The following is a 27,101-nucleotide window of genomic DNA, read 5'->3' on the forward strand; positions in this document are numbered from 1 at the left end:
ATAAGGCTGTAACGCCCCCCCCAGAGTCGGAAATTCTCCGTGGTCTCAGCTACCCCTCTCAGCTACTGTGGGTAGTTGAGACCCTGGAGAATATGATCAGGGCCGGTTTTTACAGTCCCCTGTCACGAGATCGCCGTTATTCACCGAATAACAACGATCACAACAAAAAAGTGTGCCCCGGTTGCAATGATTTCTCTCTCCTCTGACATGATATACATGACCTAATGTTATCAAATTCTGTGTCGTACCTCTGGGTTCAAAATGTTCACTTATACCCCTTGATAAAATGCTTGAGGGGTGTAGTTTACAAAATGGTGTCACTTGTGGGGGGTTTCCACTGTTTAGGCGCATCAGGGGCTCCCCAAACATGACATGGCGTCCACTAATTATTCAAGCAAATTTTATATTCAAAAAGTCAAATGGCGCTCCTTCCCTTCCGGACCCTGCCGTGCGCCAAAACAGTGGTTTTCCACCACATATGGGGTATCAGCTTACTCAGGAGAAATTACCTAACAATTTTTTTTCCCCATTTTCTCTTGTTACCCTTGAGAAAATTAAAAATTTGGGGCCTGAAGTAAAATTTGTGTGAAAAAAGTTAAATGTTCATTTTTTGTTTCCACGTTGTTTCAGTTCCTGTGAAGCAGATGAAGAGTTAATAAACTTCTTGAATGTGGTTTTGAGCACCTTGAGAGGTGCAGTTTTTAGAATGGTGTCACTTTTGGGTATTTTCAGTCATAAAGGCCCCTCAAAGTGACTCGTGGTCCCTAAAAAAAATGGTTTTGTAAATTGCGTTGGAAAAATGAGAAATTGCTGGTCAACTTTTAATCCTTATAACTTCGTAACACAAAAAAATTTTGTTGCAAAAATTGTGATGTAAAGTAGACATGTGGGAAATGTTATTTATTAACTATTTTGTGTGACATATCTCTCTGATTAACGGGCATAAAAATTCAAAGTTTGAAAATTGCAAAATTTTCAAAAATGTAGCCAAATTTCCATTTTTTTCACAAACGCAAGTCATATCAAAGAAATTTGATCATGAAAGACAATTTGTCACTAAAAACAGTCTCAGAATCAGTGGGATGCGTTGAAGCGTTCCAGAGTAATTACCTCATAAAGTGACTATGGTCAGAATTGTAAAATTTGGCTTGGTCATTAACCGCTTCCCGACCGCCCACTGTAGATAAACGTCCGCGCTGCCTGGGCTCTGTGCAGCGCGGACGTTTAAAAACGGTGGGTGGTCTCGCAGTGCTCAGGACCCCCAGGGTCCTGCAAGCGCTGTGAGAGCGGTGCAGAGCGTTAGCTCTGACAGGGAACATCATCGGGACCTGATTAGATCAGGTCCCAGTGATGTTAACCCTTTGCTGTCTTCTATATGCCGCGATCTATAATGATCGCGGCATATAGAAGACAGCAGGAGGAGAGGGGGTCGTCCACTTACCTCTCCGACGACCCCTTGATTGCTTTCAGGACCTGGCGTTGCTATGGCAGCTGGAGGTCACATGACCGCCTCCAGCTCTGCCATATATGGTGTCCTTCCTGGCTGGCTTCAGCCTGTAGCTGATGCCAGACAGGAGACTGTGAAACAGTCAGTGAAGATCTCATATAATGTAATACATGTCTATTACATTACATGAGATCAGGGATCAGAAAAATAAAAATTAATGTCCCATACAAGGACTAAGTAAAAATGTAAAAAAAAGTTAAAAAAAATGTTTTGAAACTGTTAAAAAAAAATACAAAATAAATAAAAATAAATAAATAAAATATTAAACCGATAAATCCATATATTTATGCAAAAATAAAAAAAGTACACATATTTGGTATTGCCGCGTCCGAAACAACCCGAGCTATAAAACTGTCACACTAATTAACTCCTTATGTGTACACCGTAATAAAAATAAATAAAAAACGGAGCAAAAAAACTATGCTTCTTCCTCATATCGCCAAACAAAAAGTGGAAAAAAATGCGATCAAAAAGCAAAATGGAAATAGAAATGGTACCGCTGAAAACGTCATCTTGTTCCGCAAAAATCAAGCCGCTATACAGCTCCATCAGCCAAAAAATAAAAAAGTTATACCTCTCAGAATAAAGCAATGCAAAAAAAATATTTTTTCTATAAAATTGTTTTATTGTGTAAAAGCGCCAAAACATAAAAAAATATACAGTAAGTGTAGTATCGCTGTAAACGTACTGACCCGAAGAATAACGCTGCCTGATCACTTTTACCACACGCAGAACGGCATAAAAAAAAACCTCAAAAAACAATTCCTGAATTGTTGGTTTTTGTTAATTTGACCTCCCAAAAAACGGAATAGAAAGCGATCAAAAAATGTCACGTACCCACAAATGGTACCAATAAAAATGTCAACTCGTCCCGCAAAAAACAAGCCATCACATGACTCTGTCGGCCGAAATATGGAAAAATTATAGCTCTCAAAATATGGCGATGCAAAAAAAAAGCGTCTCTTAGTGTGTGACAGCTACCGATATAAATCTGGTATCTCTGTAATCGCACCGACCTGAAGAATAAAGTAATCTAATCAGTTATATCACACTAGGAACGGCGTAAAAAATAAATAAAACCAATTCTTCACCTGCTACTGATTTGTTTATTATGTCTCCCAAAGATCGCAGTATGGCTCGGCACACATTTATCCTGCGCTCTGCGCTGAGCACTTACGCCAGAGTTTCCATGTAAATCTCTGAAATATGTGATTCAGCCGGAACCCATGACGGAAGATTCCCTGTAATGAGGCAGATATAGGCCACTGTGGACGCCGTCTAGCCTGGGATCCCACGGTGTCATTTGTTTTAGGCGTGCATAAAAGTGCGGTTGGCCACAGTTTTGTGCACTTCTGAAAAAAAGGACACCACTAAACAGAGGCCAGACGGAGTCCAGAGTAACTCTGCTGCCTCATTACAGTGAATGGATCCCGCAGGGGTTTCATCTGAATTACATCACTTGGAAATTTAGATGGAAACCCCGATGTAAGTGCTCAGCCTAGAGCGCCGGATAAATGTTACGTAAAATGTTCCCAATAAAAGCTTCAACTCAGTCCTCAAAAAAAGCTAGTCCCCACTCAGGTCCGTCATCTGTTAAAAATATAAGGGACTTCCAAGTTACTGGTAGCAGAAAGGCTCTGGAAAAGCGAAATGGCCCTTGCCCCCCAAAAGAAATTCAAAAAATTTTGTGCTCCCAAATCCAAATGCCTATTCTACAATAATTTGTTCTCCAATTGTCAAATAGCACTCCGTCCCCCCCAGATCTCGCCATATGGCTGAGCGGTACGATACAGCCACATATGATGTATTGCCACTTTTAGAAGAAATTGTGTGACACATTTCGGCACCATTTTTACCCATTGCCCTGTGTGAAAATGTAAAATCTGAGGGTAAAACATTTTTTTGTGGTAAAAATATAATTATGCTTTTTTCACTGCCCAATGGTATAAATTTAAAAATTAAAAAATACTCACTACTTCCCTAGATGAATTCCTTGAGAGGTGTAGTTTACAAAATGGGGTCACTTGTGGGGGTTTCTGCTGTTTCGGCATGTCAGCGACTCTTCAAATGTGACATGGTGTCTGCTGCCTATCCCAGCCAACATAGCGCTCCTTTCTCTTCCGAACCCTGCCGTACACCAAAGCAGTGGTTTTCCCCCACATATGGGGTATCGGCGTGTTCAGGAGAAATTGAACAACAAATTTCATGGTGCAATTTATCCTGTTACCCTTATGATAGTACAAAATTAGGGAAAGGAAAACATTTTTTGTGGGAAAAATGTGAACATTTTATTTTTATGGCTCAATATTATAAACTTCTGTGAAGCAGCTGGGGGTGCAAGGTGCTCGCCACATATCTAGATAAGTTCCCTAAGGGGTCTAGTTTCCAAAATGGTGTCACTTGTGGGGGGTTTCCACTCTTTAGGCACATCAGGGTCTCCCCAAATGCAACATGGCGTCCGCTAATTATTCAAACAAATTTTACATTCAAAAAGTCAAATGGCGCTCCTTCCCTTCCAAACCCTGCCGTGCGCCCAAACAGTGGTTTTCCCCCACATATGGGGTATCGGCGTATTCAGTAGAAATTGCACAACAAATTTCATGGTGCAATTTATCCTATTACCATTATGATAATGGAAAATTAAGGGATGAAAAACGTTTTTGTGGGAAAAATGTGAAAATTTTATTTTTACAGCTCAATATTATAAACTTCTGTGAAGCACCTTGGGGTTCAAGGTGCTCACCACACATCTAGATATGTTCCCTAAGGGGTCTAGTTTCCAAAATGGTGTCACTTGTGGGGGGTTTCCACTGTTTAGTTACATCAGGAGCTCTCCAAACGCAACATGGTGTCTGCTAATTATTCAGACAAATTTTACATTCAAAAAGTCTAATGGCGCTCCTTCCTTTCCGAGCCCTGCCGTGCGCCCAAACAGTGGTTTTCCCTCACATATGGGGTATCAGCACGCTCAAGAGAAATTGCACAAAAAATTTTGGGGTCCATTTTTTCCTGTTACCCCTGTGAAAATAAAAAAAATTGGGTCTAAAGTAACAGTTTTGTGAAAAAAGTTAAATGTTATTTTTTTTCTTCCACATTCCAAAAATTCCTGTGAAGCACCTGAAGGGTTAATAAAGTTCTTCAATGTGGTTTTGAGCACCTTGAGGGGTGCAGTTTTTAGAACGGTGTCACTTTTGGGTATTTTCTGTCATAAAGACCCCTCAAAGTGACTTCAAATATGATGTGGTCCCTAAAAAAATGTTTTTGTAAATTTTGTTGGAAAAATGAGAAATCGCTGGTCAACTTTTAACCCTTATAGCTCCCTAACAAAAAAAAATTTTGGTTCCAAAATTGTGCTGATGTAAAGTAGACATGTGGGAAATGTTATTTATTAAGTATTTTGTGTGACATATCTCTCTGATTTAAGGGCATGAAAATTCACAGTTTGAAAATTGCAAAATTTTCAAAATTTTCGCCAAATTTCCGATTTTTTTCACAAATAAACGCATGTGATGTCAAAGAAATTTTACCACTATCATGAAGTACAATATGTCACGAAAAAACAATCTCAGAATCAGGGGGATCCATTGACGTGTTCCAGAGTAATTGCTTCATAAAGTGACAGTGGTCAGAATTGAAAAAATTGGCCTGGTCACGAAGGCAAAAACAGGCTCTGGTGCGAAGTGGTTAAGGGGGTAAAAATTCTGTTATTGTTTTGTTATTACTACTTGTGGCAGATTCCATATTTTCTCTTATTGTAAAGATCCCTTTGTTATATTTTTATCTGAATCATCTTTCCCACATTTGTAATGATGTCCTTGACATATTGTACAATTAGGCTATGTTCACACGCAACGTTTTTTTTTTCTGCAGCAAAACCTGCTTTCTTGGCAGTAAAAAAGCTGTGTTCAAAGCACAGGTTTTGCTGCATTTGTGCAATGTTCTTTGGCTGCGCATTTCATGTTTGTTTTAGCTATAATACATGTTTAACCCCTTCGCGACCTTTGGATTTTCCGTTTTTGCATTTTCGCTTTTTGCCTCCCCTTGTTCCCAGAGCCATAGCGTTTTTATTTTTGGGTCAATATGGCCATGTGAGGGCTTATTTTTTGCGGGACGAGTTGTACTTTTAAACGCCATTACTAGTTTTACCATATCATGTACTGGAAAACGGGAAAAAAATTCCAAGTGCAGTGAAATTGCAAAAAAGTGCAATACCACAGATGTTTTTTTTTTATTTTTTTTACCACGTTCACTGAATGCTAAAACTGACCTGCCATTATTATTCTCCAGGTCATTACGAGTTCGTAGACACCAAAGATGTATAGGTTCTTTTTTATTTAAGTGGTGAAAAAAAAATCCAAAGTTTGCTAAAAAAAAAAATAAAAAAAAAATGGCGAGACCCGTAGCGTCTCCATTTTTCGGGATCTGGGGCCGGATGAGGGCTTGTTTTTTGCGCGCCGAGCTGACGTTTTTATTAATACCATTTTGGGTTAGATCTGATGTTTTGATTGCCCTTTATTGCATTTTATTGCAATGTTGCAGCGACCAAAAAAACGTAATTCTGGCGTTTAGATTTTTTTTTTCATTACGCCGTTTACCGATCGGATTAATTCTTTTTTTATATTGATAGATCAGGCGATTCTGAACGCGGCAATACACATATTTGGCATGTGGGGTTTATTTTTTATTATTTTATTTTGAATGGGGAAAAAGAGGGGTGATTTAAACTTTTATATTGTTTTAATATTTTTAAAAACTTTTTTTTTAAACTTTTTGGATGCTTCTATAGTCTCCATAGGAGACTAGAAGCAGCAACTGTCCAATCGCCTCTGCTACATATAGGTGATCTGCAGATCACCTGTATGTAGCAGAAATGCTCCTGTACTATGAGCGCCGACCACTTGGTGGCGCTTATAGTAATCTTTACATGACAACTACTGGTGTCTGCTGCAGACCCAGGGTTGTCATGGCCACCCACCGGTGACCCGCGATCACGTGACGGGGTCACCGATGGGCGGGGCTAATGCCGCGCTTCCGGCACGGCAATGTTAAATGCCATTGTCAGAGATTGACAGCGGCATTTAACATGTTAACAGCCGCGGGTGGATCGCGATTCCACCTGCGGCTGTTGCGGGCACATGTCAGCTGTAATAATCAGCTGACATGTGCCCGGTTCAGTGCGGGCTCAGCGCTGGAGCCCTCATTGAACTGGGGGTGCTGGCCTGGGGCGTACTAATACGCCCTGGGCCAGTAAGGGGTTAATAAAGAAACACAAAACAAGTTTTGCTTTATGTTTTTGCACTTTCTCGTTACTTTCAGTGGGTAAAAAAAAAGCTGCAAAAACATTGTAAGAATTGACAAACTGCAGATTTAAAAACGCTGCAGTTATCAAAGAAAAAACAAGCATGTGCATGAGATTTCTGACATCTCATAGCTTTTGCTGGTACTGTAAAACCTCTTTTTATTTGCATAAAAAAACCTGCAAAAATCCTGTGTGAAGATAGAGTTAATAGTTAATGTGTTAACTCTTTGTACTTGAAATTTACTGTGTACATATTAGATGTATCTCTAAACCCCTTGCTCTTAACTGACCCAGCTCTAGTCAAGGATCTATTTTCCTAACTTTACCTGCTGAATTGGTACCATTGGGTCCCCCAGCATCATCATTATCCTCCCTTGATGAAGAACCATCAGGTGGTAAAGAAGGTGGAAACAGACCCTTGACTAGAGCTGGGTCAGTTAAGAACAAGGGGTTTAGAGATACATCTAGAAAAGGCCAACTGTCACCTCGTCTCAAACAGAAAGCGAATCAGTTGGAGGTAATTCATTTGTCAAATTTGACTCTAACTAGACCTCAGATTGAGGTATTGAAACTTGGCCTAACCTTTGTCCCCAGCTCTAACGTTGACTCTTTTACTGTAATCAAGGATCTGAGCCTGTTCCTTCGGAAACTTATACTACACAAGCTGCACACTAGATGTCCGATCATCTCAGCTTCTATTCCTACATCTTCTTCCCAGATTGAGGCAGATGCATTGTTGACTTTGGAGGAGTTGGAAGAAGAGTCGAACTCCATCAATAAAGGTACATTTCCACAGCATATATACCCGAGGTCAGCGACTTCCCCCCCCTTGTCTATATGTCCCCAAGTGGAAATCTTTAATACATTGGCCTTTAGAGACCTTGAGAAATTGAATACTCTCAGTTCCGAATGTAACCTCTCTTCTTAACATAGGGAGGCCCTTCGGGAGTTGCGGGATTTAAAGGGGGTTGTTATAAAGCCAGCCGATAAGGGGGGAAATGTCATCATTTGGCCATCGGATATGTATGAAAAAGAGGCGATGCGCCAACTGCGTAATAAATCATATTATGAGCTACTCCATTCCAACCCCATGATTCCATTTTCAGCTGAACTTGCCAGTGTTCTTGAGGATGCCCTTGATAGGGGTGTCATTACTAAAAAGATATTGGAGGGCCTCCTCGTCAAGGCCCTGGTTATCCCCACCTTCTATTTATTACCTAAGATCTACAAAAACCCACTGACTCCGCTGGGTCGTCTTATTGTCTTTGGCATTGGAGGGCTGTGCGATATAACATGTAAGTTTATCGAATACTATTTACATCCACTAGTTGAGACGCTGCCCTCCTGTGTCAGAGACACTTCGGACATCCTGCAGTTGTTAGATGGGCTTATACTGGAGGGTGGGGTGTTGCTGGTTGCTGTTGACGTGGAGGCCCTCTATACCAGTATTGAGCACCACCATGGACTGAGGGCGGTGAAATACTTCTTGGAGATGAGCAGTATGGAGACGTCACTTTGCTCTCTGGTTCTTACCCTACTAGAGTTTGTACTTAAGCACAACTTCTTCGTGTTTGGGGACCGATTCTACCTACAGAGGAGGGGCACTGCGATGGGCGCGGCCTGCGCCCCATCATACGCAAACCTTTTTCTCGGTTACTGGGAGAGGGAGGTTTTCGGTGGTGGGGCTCTGGCCGCGGCCTATGTGCAGTGCTGGCTTCGGTACATCGACGATATCCTGATCATCTGGGATGGATCGGTCCGCGAGCTGGAGGAACTTATCTCCTCCCTGAATGTGAATGACTACAACATCAACCTCACTTATAAACATCACTTGCAAAGTATTGACTTCTTGGACATCAAGATTTAAATTCATGTGGATGGTGAGATAGGCACGACCATATTCAGGAAGGAGACCTCTGTTAATTCTCTCCTGCATGCCTCATCTGCACACACACCTTAATGAACGATTGAGCTTATCCCCCTTCTTTTAACTATATGGCATCCGCCTGCTCCCTCCGCGTTTCTTCTTCTCTGGACGTGGGACCCCTTTGATATGACCCGTCCTTTGGTTATTTATTTATCATTTTTAGGATTATATTAGATCCTTCTGCCCTCTACATCTTCCTCCCCCACTCCCCGTTCTTGTCTGATATGGTTATCCAAAAAACCTATAGATTAGGCTGTTTGTTGCTGCTCGACTTCTCCTTATGATGGCCTATACTGTGACTACCTTAAATTGTCTTCTCTGGATGCTTTGACCTCTTGGTGACTTCCCTTGCATACTGTGTTAAGTATGAATAATTAATATTCTCCACTGGTATATCTCTGCTCCTCTGCCCCATACCTCTTTTGCAGTCTGTCTTTTAATTGTGTGTGTTTGTTATTTTTTTTATCCCCTTTTTAGTTCACTCATTTACCCTGGCCTCTTTTTATATGTAGAGCCTCTTTTGAACTGCAGTTGGAAGGGAATTCTGTTACTTTACGACAGATACCATATTTGGACTTAAACGTAATCCGATTTTCTTCTAAAAAGAACGAATGATACGATGGACATGGACATCAATCTACATTATGGACACTCTTTGCAATATGATCTGCTGTGTACCATGCATGATGTTTAAATTATATATTATGTGCGAGGTGGCATTGGGCTACTTGTGTGAACAGGTGCGGTATTCATTTTCCCATGTGGGAACAACCTCCTGTTCTTCCCCATATTTGTCCTCTGCATGTCTGTGATCGTTTCCTCGCCTTCTGCGTTTATGTGGGCTGACCTTGTGCTCATGCGCCGGGTGCCGCGGTCATCTGACTATGATGCGGCCTCTGATGGGCGGTATCCCGGAACATGTGACATCAATGGGGGAGTTCTCCTCTTCCCAGACGCTGCCTGAGACCGCGCCGCTGTCACCAATGTCTGGGGGCGCATAGCGCCATCATTGGTCAGTGCCCACTCTTTCTCCCCTTGTTCGCATATATAAGAGGCCTTGTTTCCACACACATCCCACCACTGCCCCCTGAGGAAGTACGGAAACACGTGTCGGGGCCTCCCCTGACACTGTTGATTATCTCCAACCTCTCACTAAGTATATCATATTTAGCTTTACCCATGTGATATTTGCATTATTGTGTGTTGTAGTGTATGACTTATGGTCGTCTGTACTGACCTTACATATATGGTAGGTCATATGATTAATGTTACTGTGTTACTATCAACACACATCCTGCTGTTACCAATGAACTGTATTGGATAAGCTATGTGACCTTATGTGTTGTAGGTTTGGTTTATCTTACAATAATTTTTATTATAATTATTCAATATTTAACAGGCAATTGGGGAACAAGGTAATAAGAATAGAAATGATCTGGGAAGAGGGGAAGAGGTTCAAGGGATAGGGGAAAAACAAGCGATTAGGGAAAAAGGAGTAGTGGGGATTGGGAAAAGAAAAAGGGAAGGGGGAAGAAATTGAATCGACAGGTGTTGATAATCACAGAAAATGTCACGAATAAACAAACCGTTATAACAAAATAATAATAAAAAAAAGAACAAATAACATTACGAGAGAAGTACAGAGTATCATAAATGAGTAAACAAATTAAGATACAGATACTATGACTTTACAAGAGACTCGCGAGACATACGGGAATTTAGTTGTCCAAATGTCCCATTTCTTTGAAAATTTAGTCACACTATTGTTAATAATAGCGAATCTGTATTTGTATGTCCTGTGTAGGTTCATTTTCTCAACCAAGTGTTCTAATAAGGGGATGTTTGGCTTTTTCCAGTAGAATGCCAGGGTATTTTTGCAAACTAAAAATAAGTGGATTAGTATAGATCTTTCGGAAAAACCAAGAGACTCTAACCCTATGGATAGAAGGGCCGTTTGAGGGGAAAGAATGATTGGTTTATCCAAAAGGTCATTGACCAGAATGAATATTTGAGCCCACAAATTGTGAGTTTTGGGGCAGCTCCAAAAAAGATGCATGAGATCGACCTCTAAGCCCACAGTTTCTCCAACAAAGAGGAGAGTTACTTGAGTTTATGTGGTGAAGCCTGATAGGTGTATAATACCATCTCGAGACGAACTTAAAATATGCTTCCTGAAGGGGCATTGAAATATTTGAGGCTTGTGTGTAGGATAATACGTTTTCCCATTGATCATTGTGGAAGGAACTTTTTAAGTCCGCTTCCCAGCGCAACATGTACAAATTTTTATTGAATGAAAGATCATTGTTGAATCCGTTGTAGATGTAGCATAGGCTCCAAAAATTTTTGAGAGCCGGATTGCAAATGAGATTAGCTGAGATCTCTGAAACTAGAAGTTTGCCCGAGAGGAATTTAAGAAATCTCTTTTATATAAGAGTAGTAAAAAACGTCAGATGGAGATAGATTAAATTTAATTTTAATGGATTTAAAGGGTAAGATATTGAAACCATCATAAAGGTCTTTTAGTTTTTTTTAAACCTCTACTTTCCCAAGATTCTGGGATTGAGGAGTTGTATAAGGAGGCTATGAGTGATAGTGAGAAATTTTTAATAATTGTAAATTTGTTTAAATTAGGACCTCTAGAGTGTTTTTTCTTTCTTTGTTTTGCAATTTTTTTCCAAGCCCAGATAGCCGCATGGAATATAGGGTGAGATGGGTCGTGTGTAGTTTTTTTAAAAAGATGCTTGAATAGAAGATCTCGAGGAGGAGAATTATTGTTCAGAGTTGTTTCCAGAATATTCCAAGCTGGGGGGTCTATCAAATTAAACCAGTTAGCACTTTGTTTTATAAGATTCGCTAGATAATATGCTGAAATATTGGGTAAGCTGAGTCCGCCATTGATTTTATTTCTATAGAGGATATTGGTAGAAATTCTGGCTCTTTTATTATTCATATGTAGGAATTTATTTGATTTTGAATTTTTAGGATGGATGTGTGGGGAATGAATAAGGGAAGGTTCCGGAAAATATAGAGAATTTTTGGTAGAATGAACATTTTAACCGTAAGTACCTTTAACCACCATGAAAGGTCATGTTTGCCGAATTTTATTAAATCTATATATAGGATGTCATTGATAGATTCTAAATTGGTGGAAATAATAGAATTAATATCCTTACAAATAATGACCCCTAGATATGTTATATTTTTTTCGGCCCAACTAAAAGACATGTTTAACTTCAATACGTTTTTTACGGGTTGGTTTAAATTGAATTGGAGTAGTTTTGATTTCTCATTATTAATTTTGAAGTAAGAAATTAGTGAAAAAGCATCTAGTATTTCAGATACTTCCCTCACAGAAATTATTGGGTCCAGTAGGGTTAACTTTACGTCATCCGCAAAAAGGCTTATTTTAAATTGACGAGTTGTAGGGATTCCTTTAATTTTGGGGTTTTCCCTAATTTTTTGGGCTAGTGGCTCCATGGCCAAAGCAAAAAGTAGGGGAGAAAGAGGGCAGCCCTGTCTTGTACCGTTTGAGATGAGAATTGAGTGAGATAACTGATTGTTCACATAAATTTTAGCATGAGGATTAGAATAGAGGGCCATAATTGAAGAAAGAAAATAATTACTGAAGCCGAATTTAATAAATGATTGTTTTAGATATTGCCAGTTTAGCCTATCAAAGGCCTTTTCCGCGTCCAACGCTAATAGAGTAGCTGGTAGTTTAGAGGTATTTAATTATTTTTATAATGTTTATTAATCTCCTAGTACCGTAAGTAGCTTGTCTTCCACTAACAAAACCAATTTGATCGTCGTTGATTAACTGGGGGAGAATAACTGAAAGACTATTTGCTAAAATTTTTGAATATATTTTAATGTCCGTATTTATTAACGAGATGGGCCTATAATTTTTAATGTTCTCTAGGTCTCCTTTCGATTTAGGAATTCAGATAATAGTAGCTTCCATCATTTCTGACGGAAAGGATCCTAGAGTCGATGCTGAGTTACAAATTTTGGTAAGATGAGGGGAAAGGTGTTGACTAAAAGTTTTATAATATTCATTGATGAACCCATCTGGTCCCGGGGCCTTAAAATTTTTCAGTTGCTTAATTGTGTTTTCTATTTCTAGAGTAGTAAAAGGCCTGTGTAAAGATTCATGATCCAGAGGGTTCAGTTTTGGGAGTTTGATAGAGGAAAGAAAATTATTGATTATTTCAGTGCTTGGTTGAGGGACTAGAGGATCTTATATAGGTTTTTATAGAAACTGGCAAACTGATTAGCGATATCTTTGGGATGATAGTAGGTTATACCATTATCTGCCTTAATTTTATCAATTCTATTGAATGTTCTTCTTTGTTTAATGCATCTGGCCATGAAACGGGTGGGTTTATTTAAAGCTGCATATTGATTAAATTTTGAATTTTTAATGACTGAGTCAAAAGAAGAAAAAATCTCTGACCTCAGTTCTTGTCTTAAGTCCAACAATTCTCTCTGAATTGTCGAAGAAGGGGAGGAGAGATTAGTTTGTATTGATTCTTTTTCTCTAATTATATTTTGAAGTTAATTTATTTTTGACCTACTTTCTTTTTTTGCAGGGATGAGATTTGCATTGTTATTCCACGAAGAACAGCTTTGTGAGCATTCCAACTTGTAAATGGATTGGTTAAGTCCGGGGTGTCGTTTTCTTTAAAATAGTTGGTGATGGCTTTTTCAATTATAACTTTATTTTTCGGAGTGTGAATGATGGAAGAGTTACTTTTCCACAGAAAGTTATCTCTCAAGAGAGGACCTAGGGAAAATTCACCTATAACGGGGGCATGATCAGAGATGGATTTATTGTTTATGGAAATGTTGATGAATTTGGTTAATGAAAATACATCCAACAGTATTAAATCAATCCTGGACTCTGACTGATGAGCATCTGAAAAATGAGAATACTCCCTAGATGTTGTATTTAGACATCTAAACACATCGAAAAGCTCTTTTTTAAACAGCCAGTTGTTCAATGTGGCAGACAAGTGGCGATTGGGGGAGGAAGAGTCGAGATGTCCGTCTGGAACTATATTAAAGTCTCCCAGTAAGACTAACTCGCCCTTTCTGACCTTTCCCACCCTTTCCAATAATTTGTCCAAAAATACAGTTTGTTTTCTATTAGGGGCGTAAATATTTACAATAGTGCATTCATGATTATTTAATTTACACACAAGGATGTGATACCTCCCTTGTGTGTCTTTATGCTCCTCTATTAATTCAAATGGGGTAGAGTTTTTGATAATTGTTGCTACACCAGCTTTTTTACTTTCATTAACGGATTCAAAAATATGGGGATAATTTTTGTGACTGAATTTAGGGTGTTTTCCTTCAGCAAATCTGGTCTCTTGAATGCAAGCTATATCAACTCTAAAGTTATTTAGCTCTTTCCAAAGAGTAAATCTTTTATTAGGACTGTTCAAGCCTCTTACATTGTAGGTGACAATTTTGATGGGTATAATTAGTACTTCTAGATGTGGTGTTGAAAAGAGAATAGAAAACGAAGTTGTTTCAACGAACCTTTAAGCAGTTTAACCCCTTAAGCCCCGGAGCATTTTTCGTTTTTGCATTTTCGTTTTTGCTCCCCTTGTTCCCAGAGCCATAGCGTTTTTATTTTTTGGTCAATATGGCCATGTGAGGGCTTATTTTTTGCGGGACGAGTTGTACTTTTCAACGCCACTACTAGTTTTATCATATCCTGTACGGGAAAACGGGAAAAAAATTCCAAGTGCGGTAAAATTGCAAAAAAAGTGCAATACCACAGTTGTTTTTTATTTATTTTTTTACCATGTTGACTGAATGCTAAAACTGACCTGCCCTTCTTATTCTACAGGTCATTACGAGTTCATAGACACCAAACATGTATAGGTTCTTTTATATTTAAGTGGTGAAAAAAAATTCCAAAATTTGGTAAAAAAAAAAATAAAAAAATAGCGCCATTTTCTAAGACCCGTAGCGTCTCCATTTTTCGTGATCTGGGGCTGGTTGATGGCTTATTTTTTGCGCACCGGGCTGACGTTTTTATTGATAACATTTGGGGTAGATCCGATGTTTTGATCGCCCGTTATTGCATTTTATTGCAATTTTGCGGTGACCAAAAAACGTAATTCTGGCGTTTAGAATTTTTTTCTCGCTACGCCGTTTACCGATCGGAATAATTCTTTTTTTATATTGATAGATCGGGCGATTCTGAACGCGGCGATACCAAATATGTGTATGTGGGGTTTTTTTTATATATATTTTATTTTGAATGGGGCGAAAAGGGGGTGATTTAAACTTTTATATTTTTTTATTTTTTTTTATATTTTTAAAAACTTTTTTTTTTTACTTTTTGCATGCTTCTATAGTCTCCATAGGAGACTAGAAGCAGCAACTGTCCGATCGCCTCTGCTACATACAGGGGACGAGCAGGTCCCCTGCATGCAGCAGAAATGGTCCTGTGCTATGAGCGCCGACCACTAGGTGGCGCTCATAGCGACAAGATCATGACCACCACAGGCGTCTGCTGCAGACCCTGGGTTGTCATGCACGCCCATCGGCGACCCGCGATCACGTGACGGGGTCGCCGGTGGGCGGGGCTTATGACGCGCTACCCGGAAGCGCGCGTTAAATGCTGCTGTCGGAGATTGACAGCAGCATTTAACTGTTTAACAGCCGCGGGTGGATCGCGATTCCACCCGCGGCTGTTACGGGCACATGTCAGCTGTAAGAATCAGCTGACATGTGCTCCGTTCAGTGAGGGCTCAGCGCAGCAGCCCTCACTGAACGGGGGGTACGCAAATATGCGTACTAATACGTCCCCGGTAAGTAAGGGGTTAAATAAGCTGGCGCACAGGACAAAAGGAACAAGACTAGTATTAAGTTTAAGAATATATCACAAGTATCCTAACCAACACAAAACAGAGTATCAAGTGTAAATATGGATGTTGTAAGAAAAGAAAAAAAAAGTTCCGTAGTTCTCTCGATCAAAAAAAGGCAAAACAAAATCTTCCTGAAGGAACCTTCACCGGTAAGGTTCTCTTTCCGATTTGGGGGAAAAAAATGTGGTGCAAGACCATGAAGGCTATGCATAAAGAAGAACAAGGAAATACAAACTTTTTTGGACCTATTGTATTAATAAGAATAAACAGTCATAGATCAAAATGAACACATTAGAATAATTAAACAATTCAACAGTTGCTCAGATAACAATCGTGTTATTGCATATAATGTCATTATAAATCTTATGAACTTTCACTCTAAAGTGGTATATAGAGAATAAAAGGAGGAGGCTTGAGTAAAGGCCTATTATTTTTTCAGCATTTGGGGAACTTTGTTTCCCTGTGTGGATTGTCCTTTAAGGAGGCAATAAATTTGAGACCTTCTTCTGGGGCGGATAAAGAAATGGTCTTTTCCCTTGAAGAATACCAAGAGTTTCAAGGGAAATCCCCACCTATATTGGATGCCCATGTCTCTTAAAGCACTTGTGGTTTCTCTGAAAGCTCTCCTAGCTTCCATGGTCTCTTTTGAAAGGTCTGCGAAGATTTTTAGTTGGGAATAAGGATCGGAAATTTTTTCTCTTCTCTTATAAAATTTAGTATTTTTTCTTTTGTATTAAAGAAATGAACTCTCATTATCACATCCCTGAGTATGTCAGGGGAAATAGATGCTGGACGGGGCAGACGGTGAATTCTATCTATGATAATAAGTTCCTGCTCCTTTAAAGATGGAATGGATTGTTTGAATAGCATTGGGGGGTGTTATATTCTCTGGGATGCCCCTGATTTTTTAATTATTTCTACGACTTCTGTCTTCTAAGTCTGTGATTTTCATTTTAAGTCTTTTAAGTTCTGTTTTAATATCTTGATTTTCAGAAGTAAGAGTTTCGGTTCTCTCTTCGACTACACTAAGCCTTTTAGCGTTATCCTCAAGTTTCTGGCCGAAAGCATCAAGAGTGGATTGGATTGTTTCTACTTGTTTCTCAAAGCCGAGTTTCATATTTTGATCTATTGTTTTGGTCAGATTATCAAGGTACGACCCAAAATCTCTGATCTCGGAGACCTGAGGGGTAAGTGGCTTTGATGCTACGTTCAGTTCTGAGTCACGGCGTGAAGGAGACATATCTTTTTTGGGACGTCTCCTTTCAGGACTCGGGTTAGGGGATGAGTCCAAGAATTCCTCCTCTGAATCCTCTGAAAGAAATATATTTTTATTACCCCAATCCCCTGGTTCTCTTCTCTTAGAAGAGATAGAGACATCCATCTCTTCCTCATCTTTTTTGTCTATTAGGGTGTTGGAGACAAGCGCTGGGTTTTTGATTTTGTGAGGTTTTGGTGATGTCTCATTTTTGGTGGATTTGTTGGTTGTGACATATGTATTAGGATTTTTTGAGTTTATGTTATCCTCCGCTCTTTTAAGGGGTGACCTGGATTTTGTGGGACTAAAGAAGTTGGGTGAGTCCTCCGAGGGACTAGAGTAAGAATGATAGTGAGGAGATTTATCTTTTGAGTTCCTACTTTTAGTAACGAAATCAGAGGATTTCTGTGATGTTGCGGGAGGATTTTTTGTTTTAGAAGTCATTTATGAGTTATGATTGTTACGAATTAAGATACAATAGAGCCGAATGGCGATCAAGGTTTGAGTTATAGCCACACTCAATGGCTTCTTCCACTAAGTTAGATCAACCAATGAAAGATAAGTATAACACTTATTAGTAGTCGAACAGATAGTGATATTCAAGATGTATTTTGTAGAATTCTAGATCTTAGAGGACTATGTAGAATTTTACATACACAATACAGTTATAATTTCCAAAATACGCAAAATCTAAGAATCTTGGAACAGAGATAACAATATAAGCATTTATAATAAACACTTAGTACCAAGTAGAATAGATAATGATTTTCACTTTATATTAATAGTGGAAGAGAGATAGGGTATAAGTTCAGCAGTTAAATACAGATAAATACAACGAATCTCTCCTACACTATTATTAATGTAGTTTTCTTGAGTTTTGAGTCCTTCAGGTATGAAACTCAATGATGTAAGAACTTTGTGGTTGGATAACGTGTTTTCCTGAATCCTTTCCTTAGATTACAGCGTTGTCAAAAGATGTGATGGACGCTTGAGGTTGTGTTACAGTTGTAACTGTAGATCAAATCCAAATATACCAGGATTCCACCCTGATCAAAAGCTAAACACGACAGGAATACCACTAGTTAGGCATAGAGAAGCTTTCACATAGAGGTGCACAAAATGCTGTGTATTTGCTTAGAGCAAGCAACTGAGCTCTGCAGCCAGAGCTGTCAGCATATGGGCTCTGCGATGCTGTGACACTTAGAGAGATCACTGTCTCACAAACAAGATCCCACTGTATTCAAAGTCTCCTCAAGGATGACTAGTTGTTAGGAAGTTGATTTTAAGTAGGGCACAAGCCTCAATGAGCAGGCATCAGTTCTAGCCTGCGTCTTCTTTCTTCCACCACTCCTCTCACGGTGGGCAACAGCGATCAGTCCACGGCGCTTCCCAAAGGAGTGATGGGACCCCTGGATAATATAGCTCCCTAGTAGCTGGAGAGTGAGGCAAAGTATTCCAGGTATCCCACTTCTGATGAGAGCAAGTCTCAGCATGGAGCGGTATCAGGGGTATGCTGGAACCCTGCAAGCAGCTGCCTCCCAGTCCACACTGCAGCTCCTGAATCAAGCCTGCTTACCTGTAGGCACTAGGCACCCGTCGCAATCCCTCGCTGGAACCGGGTCTTTAAATCTTCTATAGAGCCAGCTGATGCTTAGCTGGTGGAGCCGGCCCGACCCGCAACCTCCGTCAGCTCACAGCAACAGGATCGCACGGCACACCAGCGGAGGAGTGAGGAGCACGACCGCGCGACAAGCCGCTTCCAGGACCCGATCGTGACACCACGCAAACCCAAGGTGAGGGCTTAGTATAGCGTCAGTAGTGGGACTGATCTTGCTGTGGGATTTAAGGGCTATACCTTGGCTTTCTCTTCGGTGCCTATGTTCAGCGTCAGAAGGGGGGGTATCGCGCTCCTCCACAGGCAGCTCAGGTCAGTTGATCCGCGCAGGTCTTTGGGTCTACAGAATTTCAGAAGGCTGTAGTACCTTCACACTTGATAGTAGATTATTATCCGGTCCCCGATAGGTAGCCATGGAGGGTATATTTCAAATATCCGGTGGCTCAGGGCCTCTTCACAGGGGCGCAGAGGTCTGCAGGCCTGCAGAACTGTGTCGCAGCTCCCGGAGCTACAGAGAGCTCAGGGCACAGCCCCACAGTCTCTCACATGATGTTTCTCCTGGTTTTCGGGTCCAGATGGCTCTTTTTGGTCCCAAAATGATCCTGATGTTGAAAGGAATATGTCCATATAAAAATTTCTGGGAGAAGTCCTTCTTATATAGCTTTTAAAGTTGCTTTAAAGCTTAGCCTGCACGGAGCTCAGGATTATGCTGCCTGCATGTCCTGTGCTTGGCCACGCCCTGTAGGTTTGGTTTAAATCTGACACCAACTGTGTCTCTATCTACCCTCTATTGCCTTACCTGCCCATGTTATGTCTGATATTATATGGAACTTATACAATGTGTGTCTTTTTGAACATATTTAATAAATTTATGAAATCTTTTTTTAGTCATCACATTGTGTCTTAATTATGTTGTATTTTGGGGTGTTTGAAACAAACACTTATGGCTTTCCTTTTTCTGCTCAATTGATATTTAGCGGTATGCCCCTTATTACCTATGAGGTCTTGTTTTCCATTGTTATTTTCTTGTATCATGCATAAAAGTGCCGTCTCCCACAGTTTTGTGCACTTCTGAAAAGGACAACGCTGAAAAGAAGGCCAGACAGAGTCCAGAGTAACAAAATCGTCACTACACCTGTAGATAAATTCCCAAAGAGGTATAATTTCTAAAGTGGGGTCACTTGAGGGTGATTCTGCTATTCTAGCGTTTAGGGGCTCTGTATATGGAGTCCGCATACTATTCTAGGAAAATCTGCGCTGCAAGAGGCATGTAGCGCTCCGTCCCTCCTGAGGAATTCATTGAGAGGTGTAGTTTGTAAAATGGGGTCTCTTATGGGGGTCTGTTGTTCTGGCACCTCAGGGGCTCTGCCAATGTGACATGGTACCCTCAAACCAGTCCAGCAAAATCTGAACTCCAATATGGTGATTCTTCCCTTCTGAGCTTTGCACTGTGCGTCAAAAGTAGTTTTCGACCACATATGGGGTATCAGCCTACATAGGAAAAATTGCACAACAAATTTTGGGGTCCATTTTCCTGCTATCCTTGTAAAAATGAATACATTTGGGGCTAAAACAGCATTTTTGTGGGAAAAATATATATTTTTCATTTCTATAGAAATTGTTGTAAAATTCTGTAAAGCACCTATGGGTTCAAGGTGCTCACCACACATCTAAATAAATTCCTTGAGGGGTCTAGTTTTCAAAAATGGGGGGGGGGTTTCAACTGTTTAGGCACATCAGGGGCTCTCCAAACGTGATATGACACCCACAGACCATTCCATCAAAGTCTTCGTTCCAAAATGTCACTCCTTCCTTTCTGAGCCCTGCTGTGCGCCCAAACAATAGTTATCCCCAAAATATGGGGTATCTGCATGCTCAGGAGAAATTGCACAACAAACTTTGGAGTCCATTTTCATCTGTTACCCCTTTGAAAATGAAAAATTTCAGGCTAAAAAAAATTTTTGTGGGAAAAGTGGGATTTTTTTATTTTCACGGCTCTACGTTATAAACTTCTGTGAAGCACTTGGGGGTGTTCAAGGTGCTCACCACACATCTAGATAAGTTCCCTGAGGGGTTTCCTTTCCAAAATGGTGCCACTTGTGGGGGGTTTCCACTGTTTAGGCACATCAGGGGCTGTCCAAACGTGACATAGCATCCGCTAATTATTCAAGCAAATTTTACATTCAAAAAGTCAAATGGCGCTCCTTCCCTTCTAAGCCCTGCCGTGCGCCCAAACAGTGGTTTTCCCCCACATATGGGGTATAGACTTACTCAGGAGAAATTGCATAACAAATTTTGTGGTCAATTTTTTTCCTTTTACCCTTGAAAAAATAAAAAAATTGGGGTCTAAAGTAATTTTTTTGGGAATAAAAAGTTAAATGTTCATTGTTTTCTTCCACATTCCAATTCATGTGAAGCACCTGAAGGGTTAATAAACTTCTTGAATGTGGTTTTGAGCATCTTGAGGGGTACAGTTTTTACAATGGTGTCACTTTTAGGTATTTTCTGTTATAAAGGCCCCTCAAAGTGTCACGGGTGTGTCAGAGGTGACAGACATTCGCCCTGCAGTTGGTTGCAGGAGATCTCTACGTTTGGCATTACAGACATCTTTTTAGAGGCTGGCTGTCTCTAGGACCCAGCGGCTACCTCCTTCTGGCTAATTAGCTCCCTGGCCTGAGTGTATAATTACCTGGTGTGTCTGAGAGGGAGGCGATATTCATTACTTTAGCAAGAGCAGTACTTCGTCCTCTCTGGAGCTTGAGGCCGTGTGCGCATTTGTCTGGAGTCGTCTAAAGCTAAGCAATCCCCCCCCTGTTTGTCTACCCTTGTTGTCTATAGAGTTTAGTGGAGATCGACTAGTGCTCATCTCCTCCCTTCCCTAGCCATAGCCATATGCCAGGGAAAGTCAGGGCGAGGAACGCGTGCAGCGATTGGTGAAGAGCCAATATAGGGACGGTAGTTGAGACAGGGTGACACTAGACCAGTCTAGGAGGTCTCCACTCCCCCCTTTCCCTAATGTCTGGGCTCCCTTTCCCTCTTCCCTCTGTGTTGCACTAAGTCTTTCCCACACCTGGCGTGACACAGTCACTTCAATTGTGATGTGGTACTTAAAAAAATGGTTTTGCAAATTTTGTTGGAAAAATTAGAAATCGCTGGTCAACTTTTAACAGTTATGACGTCTTAACAACAAAAAAAGTTACCAAATTGTGCTGATGTAAAGTACACGTGGTAAATGTTATTTATTAACTATTTTTGTGACATATCTATCTGATTTAAGGGCATGAAAATTCAGAGTTTGAAAATTGCAAAATTTTCACCAAATTTCCAATTTTTTTCACAAATAAACGCCAGTCATATCAAACAAATTTTACCACTATCAGGAAGTAAAATATGTCACAAAAAAACAGTATCAGAATCAGTGGGATCCGTTGAAGCGTTCCAGAGTTATTATCTCATAAAGTGACACTGGTCAGAATTGTAAAAATTGGCCTGGTCATTAACGTGCATACAGCCTACGGGGGTAAATGGGTTAAATGACCGCCAACTAGCAAAAATGTTACTGGTGGGCAGTGAAAAAAGGAGGTGGAGGGAAATTGTCAAATCCCCCTCACCCATTCCCCCCTCTTATTTTTTTCTCACAATTTTTCACCACACTGTACACTGTTTCAACAATGTTCCACATTGAAATGATACATACACATTAAATAATTTTCACTATTTACATTACATACAGGTGCATCTCACTAAATTAGAATATCATCAAAAAGTTAATTTATTTCAGTTCTTCAATACAAAAAAAAATGAAACTCATTATATAAAGTCATTACAAATAGAGTGATCTATTTCAAGTGTTTATTTCTGTTATTGTTGATGATTATGGATTACAGCCAATGAAAACACAAAAGTCATTATCTCAGTAAATTAGAATACTTTATAACACCAGCTTGAAAAATGTTTTTAAAATCCGAAATGTTGACCTACTGAAATGTATGTTCAGTAAATGCACTCAATACTTGGTCAGAGCTCCTTCTGCATCAATTCCTGCATCAATGCGGCGTGGCTTGGAGGCGATCAGCCTGTGGCACTGCTGAGGTGTTATGGAAGCCCAGGTTGTTTTGATAGCAGCCTTCAGCTCGTCTGCATTGTTGGGTCTGATGTCTCTCATCTTCCTCTTGACAATACCCCATAGATTCTCTATGGGGTTAAGGTCAAGCGAGTTTCCTGGCCAATCAAGCCATGTGATACTGTTGTTTTTAAACCAGGTATTGGTACTTTTGGCAGTGTGGACAGGTGCCAAGTCCTGCTGGAGAATGAAATTTCCATCTCCAAAAAGCTTGTCGGCAGAGGGAAGCATGAAGTGCTCTAAAATTTCCTAGTAGATGGCTGCGCTGAATTTGGTCTTGATAAAACACAGTGGACCTACACCAGCAGAAGACATGGCTCCCCAAACCATCACTGATTGTGTAAACTTCACACTAGACCTCAAGCAGCTTGGATTGTGGCCTCTCCACTCTTCGTCCAGATTCTGGGACCTTGATTTCCAAATGAAATGCAAAATTTACTTTGCATTTACTTAGTGTGTCAATGACTGCCTTCTGTACATCTGTCAAGTCAGCAGTCTTTCCCATGATTGTGGAGCCTACTGAAACAGACTAAGGGGCCTTTTTAAACGCTTAGGAAGCCTTTGCAGATGTTTTTTGTTAATTATTCTACTTTACTGAGATAATGACTTGTGTGTTTTCATTGGCTGTAAGCCATAATCATCAATATTAACAGAAATAAACACTTGAAATAGATCACTGTTTGTAATGACTCTATATAATATGAGTTTCACTTTTTGTATTGAAGAGCTCAAATAAATTTACTTTTTGATGATGTTCTAATTTAGTGAGAAGCACCTATATGTTGATGCATTCCATATCATTTGTTTATTTATTTTTGTTCACATTTATTATAATTATATATTTTTTTAGTTTTATATCCATTCCCAATTCTTTATTAGCTATTATTTTATATTTTTAATTTATTTCTTTTTTTTATATTAGGATATATCCATTCATTTCTTATTATTTATTCACAATTTATTGTTTTGTTTTATATGATTAAATTTATCTTATTTAATCGTTTTGCTTTTTCTATGTTCCATTGATGTAATTTAGGCTAATGCAATAGACAGAGTATATTCTCTTCAATTATTGTGGCAGTTTTTGCTAGCATGCATGATAAATTATCTTCAAAAGGCCACATTTCCATGTTCTGTATTTGGTCAGTATTTTACATCAGTATTTGTAAGCCAAAACCAGGAGTGGGTGATAAATACAGAAGTGGTGACGTGTTTCTATTATACTTTTCCTCTGATTGTTCCACTCCTGGTTTTGGCTTACAAATACTGATGAAAAAAAAACTGACCAAATACTGAACGTGTGAACGTGGCCTTATACTGTGATCTGGACCAAGTGAAGATATATGTGTTGCCTCACCGTGATAGAGAGGTGCCCACACACCATTGTGCCTCCAGGGCAACTGATCACGTATTGGTCATGTGCCTTGGTGGGCATGTTGCTGGACGCCTTTTTCATCGCGGCGTGTCATCATGGCGTTGCCGTGCCCAGTCATGCAGGAACTTGAGGGAGGTGTGTTCTCAGCATACTTAAAGACTTATGGGATTTTGAGCCAATCATGGATTCTCTCATGGGAGGTTAATATATAATACACCGCACATTGTGACATTACACCCCCCAACCACCTGTTTTCACCTCTTAATCACCGGATACTATTTAAACAGGATATTTCCTCCAAACTTACACTTCCTGATGAAACCACAGTGCAGCGGTGAAATGCGCATCAAGGTTCCAGCGCGCCTCACTTAGTGACCAAGATGCCTCAAGGTATATTGGGAAGCCATATTGGATTTGTTATTTGAAATTTATTAGACTTTTCTACCTCTCTTTTAGAATTGGCATTACTCTATGACATCCTTTCTTTCATACTCTGTGCAATCGCCGGGCTGTCATAACTATTGATATATGTATGCACTAAGCACTTTATAACTAATGTGTGATCCATTGTGGTCAACATGCCTATTGGACACACATTTGTATTGAATATTTTTGTACTTGGTTATACATTTTTTACTATGATGTGTCCATTGTTGATGCACTTTAGTATGAACATGGTCCTATTTGTGAGGCACTAGTCCACCATGTCTACAGGAGTTTCCCTTCTCCATTTTGCCCTCCTCCCCTTTTTTCATATTTTTTTTTTTGTTGTATGTCATTTATTATTCTTTGTATTTACTAATTATTAGCAATAAAATGCAGTGAACTATATATTTTGCATTTGATAGTCTGCATATTCTTGCTATATTTTTAAAGGTTTACATGGTTTACATATGTATGTTTCCTGTGTAGCAGATACATTTCATATAATGTTAACATTGCCTACTACTCCCTTATATACATTATGATGTCCCCACAGCTCACCTATACACAGTATATAATGCCCCCCAAAAGTACCCACAGTATTCCCCACACTGTATGATGGGTCCCACAGTAGGCCCTCACACTGTATAATGGCCCCTTAGCAGCCCCCACACTGTATGATGTCACACTCTGATGGCCCGACAGTAGCTCGCATACTATATGACGGCCCCCCTAGTAGCCCCCACACTGTATAATTGCACCACCACATTGTATGATAGTCCCTTTGAGTAGCTCCCTCATTGTATGATGTTACTCCTAGTAACGCTCATGCTGTATTATGGCACCCTTAGTAGTGCCTGCATTGTATGATGGCCTCCTTAGTAGCACGCACGCTGTATGATAGCTCCCTTAGTAGACTCCACTATCTATCAGGGCCCCTTTAGTAACCTCCCCTCTGTATGAGGGCCCCTTAGTAGTCCCAACACAGTATCATGGCCCCCTTAGTAGCCCCCATCCTGTATGATTCCCAACTTAGTAGCCCCTACTATGTATGAGGGCCCCCTTAGTAGCCTTCACTTTGTACGAGGGGCCCCCGTAGTAGCCCCCACACTTTTATCATGGTCCTCCCATAATAGTAAAATAAACATATACTCACCTAACCCTGGTGAGTTCACGGGCAGTCAGCTGCAGACCATCACAGTGTTGTCATTGCGCCCGGACACACACAGGATGGCAGAGTCCTGGCATGATGACATCATCACGTCACTCTGCCCGGAACCTTCAGGCCGCAGGCCTAAAGCAACTTGGACCTGCAGATTAGAGAGTGGTAGTGCAGGGACGGTCTCTCTGTTCTATAGCAGAGTTTAACTGTATCAGCATGCTGTGGATGCTGATACAGTTAAGGTTGGTGGTCTCTCCCTCTGCCTCCCCAGTAGCTGCGCTACTGATCACCAGACTATTGTTTAAGTTCTGTGGCTGTTGTAAACCATACATCTGAATGCTGTTAGCACAGCGGCAAAATTGCTGGCCTCATTATCATTTATAGAAAAAAAGTGTTTTTTTTTTTTTTTTTTTTTTTAATGAAACATACAGCTAAATGCAATATGTTTAAGGACTAGGATAAGCATAGAGTGATACTAAAAAATAACTTTTATTAGCTATATTAAAATCATACACATAAGATAACCTACAAAAACAAGGATAAAAAAGCCCGTACAGTATCCTTTTCCATTACGCTTTTTGTTGTCTCGTAGTTGTGTGGCCAACTGTAGCATTGATTGTTCCAGTTACAATTTGTTACCACACATGTGGTCTGTTGCCAAATCAATTTTGTACCTTATCTAGGGTTCTACTGCACACAGTACCCGAAGGCTCACTATTCTGCCTGAGACTATTTCTAGTGTACAGGCTTTTTTATCTTTGTTATTGTGGGTTATCTTATGCAGGGCCGGCTCCAGGTTTTTCTGGGCCCCGGGCGAAAGAGTCTCAGTGGCCCCTTTAACACATACCACGATTCATGATGCAGAGATACGGCGGAGAAATAAATATATATATACATATATATATATATATATATAAGTACAATGCAAAGATTTCACTTCTTACATTACATGAGTGATATCTATTGTAAATTCCACAATAGCTCAGAAACCGGTGAATCGCTCCACACAGAATACTGGCCCCCATATAAGGCTCTATACGAAATACTGGCCCCCATATAACGCTTCATACGGAATACTGGCCCCCATATAAGGCCCCATACGGAATACTGGCCCCCATATAAGGAATACTGGCCCCCATATAAGGAATACTGGCCCCCATATAAGGCCCCATACGGAATACTGGCCCCCATATAAGGCTCCATGCGGAATACTGACCCCCATATAAGGCTCCATACGGAATACTGGCCCCCATATAAGGCTCCATACAGAATACTGGCCCCCATATAAGGCTCCATACGGAATACTGGCCCCCATATAAGGCTCCATACGGAATACTGGCCCCCATATAAGGCTCCATACGGAATACTGGCCCCCATATAAGGCTCCATACGGAATACTGGCCCCCATATAAAGCTCCATACAGGATACTGGCCCCCATATAACGCTCCATACAGGATACTGGTCCCCTTATAACGCTCCATACAGGATACTGGCCCCCATATAATGCTGCATGCAGGCTGTTACCCCCCA

The 27,101-nt window shown here is 40.3% G+C and overlaps 1 protein-coding gene across 5 annotated transcripts in view; it reads left to right on the forward strand.

The window, feature by feature from the left end:
- LOC141161519 (alpha-aspartyl dipeptidase-like) overlaps positions 1-27,101 on the forward strand; it is a 78,399-nt gene that overhangs the window by 16,088 nt on the left and 35,210 nt on the right. The window contains exon 2 of one of the 5 annotated variants that reach the window (XM_073646432.1): positions 7,432-7,588. The exons of 2 other annotated variants lie outside the window; for them this stretch is intronic. The gene's annotated coding sequence lies outside the window, so the exon portion shown is untranslated. Of the gene's footprint in view, positions 1-7,431; positions 7,589-18,458; positions 18,666-24,272; positions 24,376-27,101 lie in introns of those variants that run through there. 2 more of the 5 variants (XM_073646435.1, XM_073646431.1) reach the window with 2 other exon arrangements.

Source organism: Phyllobates terribilis, unplaced genomic scaffold (genome assembly GCF_046119375.1).
Source record: "Phyllobates terribilis strain yellow unplaced genomic scaffold, ASM4611937v1 Scaffold_9__5_contigs__length_417890890, whole genome shotgun sequence".
In the NCBI taxonomy this organism is placed as follows: domain Eukaryota; kingdom Metazoa; phylum Chordata; class Amphibia; order Anura; family Dendrobatidae; genus Phyllobates; species Phyllobates terribilis.